We start from the raw sequence: 2,030 nt of genomic DNA, 5'->3' as shown, positions 1-2,030 counted from the left end.
TAGATACAAGGATTGCAACAATGTAAATAGAACAGCTGATGCAAAGTGATGAAAATCAAATGCTGTAAAATTATAATGAACAAACTTGGTCCCAAAAGAACAGCTATTACAAGTCATCTCCTTATCCCTGAGTTCACAGGGGTCAGGAACCATGAGTTAAGAGTATTTTCAATATGTTGACTTTTCTAAAACTTCCTTCCTTCCTTCCTTCCTTCCTTCCTTCCTTCCTTCCTTCCTTCCTTCCTTCCTTCCTTCCTTCCTTCCTTCCTTCCTTCCTTCCTTCCTAGATATAGAGATGGCCCTCTGAGAAGGGGCAGGAGGAAAGGACAGAGGATAAAAATGTGTTGATATAAAAACAAAAGATATCCAAAAATCTATTTTTAAAAAACATGGAGGGCAGTGGTAGTGACGACTCTGGATGGGCCAGTGGGGCCTGAGAGAGGAGGGCTCTGCGTAGGCCATGGTGGCCCCGGTGGGGCCCATGAAGTCTGGGGACTGCGGGCTCACGGATAACTGGTATGACAGCGAGCTCCGGTCTCTGGGGCCCAATGGACTTGGGGCCCCAGTGGTTGGGGCCAAGGACAGGGCTGATGAAGATGAGGAGCTGGAGAGCTGGGTGCCATGAGGGAGGACAGGGAAATGGCCTTGCACTTGGCAGTGATTCACCAGCATGAAGCTTTCCTTGACTTCCTGCTTCATTTCACGGCCGGGACCGAGTACCTGGATCTCCAGAATGACCTGGGTCAGATGGCTCTGCATATAGCAGCCATCCTGGGGGAGGCAGCCATAACACGGAAGCTCTGGGCCGCAGGGGCTGGGCTTTGTGTGGCCAAGCAAGAGGGACACACGCCACTGCACCTGGCCTGCTGGGTTGGGCCTCACACCTGTGCCCAAGCCCTTCTGGGGCCACCCGAGGGCCAGACAGCCAATGGGGAAGAGGAAGAAGAGGAAGAGGAGAGGAAGAGAGATTGGACCAGCTGGAGTGCACCAACTACCAGGGCCACACTCCCCTCCATGTGGCTGTGATCCACAGGGACACAGAGATGGTTCAGCTGCTCTGAGAAGCAGGAGCTGATCTCAACAAACCAGAGCCTACGTGTGGGTAGAGTCCCCTACACCTGGCCATGGAGGCAGAGGCCACAGAGGTCCTGCCAGCTGTTCTTGGATGGGGGTGAGGACCCCAAGGCCCAAATTTATGGAGGCTGGACCCCACTGGGTAGTGCCACGCTTCAGTCAGACCCCCTCCTTGCCCGTCTCCTGTGTGCTCACAGACCCCTGAGCCCAAGTCTGAGGATGAGGAAGACTACAGCCCCAGAGGCAGCGACAATGATGAAGGTGATGAGTATGATGACATCGTGGTCCATGGAAGCCAAAGCTGAAACTGAGGCACACCTTCCTCCTTCCTAGCCCCTCCCTCAACTGCTGGGTCTCTGGCCAAGTTTTTTGCCTTTTTTTTTTTCGTAGAAAAACCTTAATTTCAATAAAACTTTGGTTCCCTTGACTATGAAAAAAAGAAACAAACAATCAAAAAAACACAAACAAACCATGGGGGATGGTATGCAAGGGATGACACATTCTCTCCCTCCCTCCTCCTCTGTTAGACTTACTCCCTAGGCTCGGGGAAGAGTTCAACAGAAGGGTTGAGCAGAGGGTAATTACTGTTCAGCCCCATTCTTTTTGTTTGGTTGTGGTTTTTTGTTTTTTGTTTTTTTGCAGGGCAATGAGAGTTAAGTGACTTGCCCAGGGTCACACAGCTAGTAAGTGTTAAGTGTCTGAGGCCGAATTTGAACTCAGGTACTCCTGAATCCAGGACCGGTGCTCTATCCACTGCACCACCTAGCTGCCCTGTTCAGCCCCATTCTTGCAGCAGTTTGGAAGGAGGCATGATGCACATCTTTAGTGGTGGCAGCTGTTCTCTCCCCCAGTCCCTGGAGTTTCCTTCCCCAGAGTCCTTTCCTTCCACCGTGCTCCTCCTTTTTCTTGGCCAGAATGTATGCATCAGTTGTAAGATGGTCTGCGCAGGGCTTACC

At 51.5% G+C, this 2,030-nt stretch overlaps 1 pseudogene; it reads left to right on the top strand.

Moving 5' to 3' along the window:
* Positions 1-460: 460 nt before the first annotated feature.
* LOC122744498 lies at positions 461-1,429 on the top strand (annotated as a pseudogene).
* Positions 1,430-2,030: the final 601 nt, after the last annotated feature.

This window comes from Dromiciops gliroides, chromosome 2 (assembly GCF_019393635.1).
Source record: "Dromiciops gliroides isolate mDroGli1 chromosome 2, mDroGli1.pri, whole genome shotgun sequence".
Lineage (NCBI taxonomy): Eukaryota > Metazoa > Chordata > Mammalia > Microbiotheria > Microbiotheriidae > Dromiciops > Dromiciops gliroides.
Note: the sequence above shows the minus strand (reverse complement) of the source record. Positions and strands in the feature narration are given on the sequence as shown.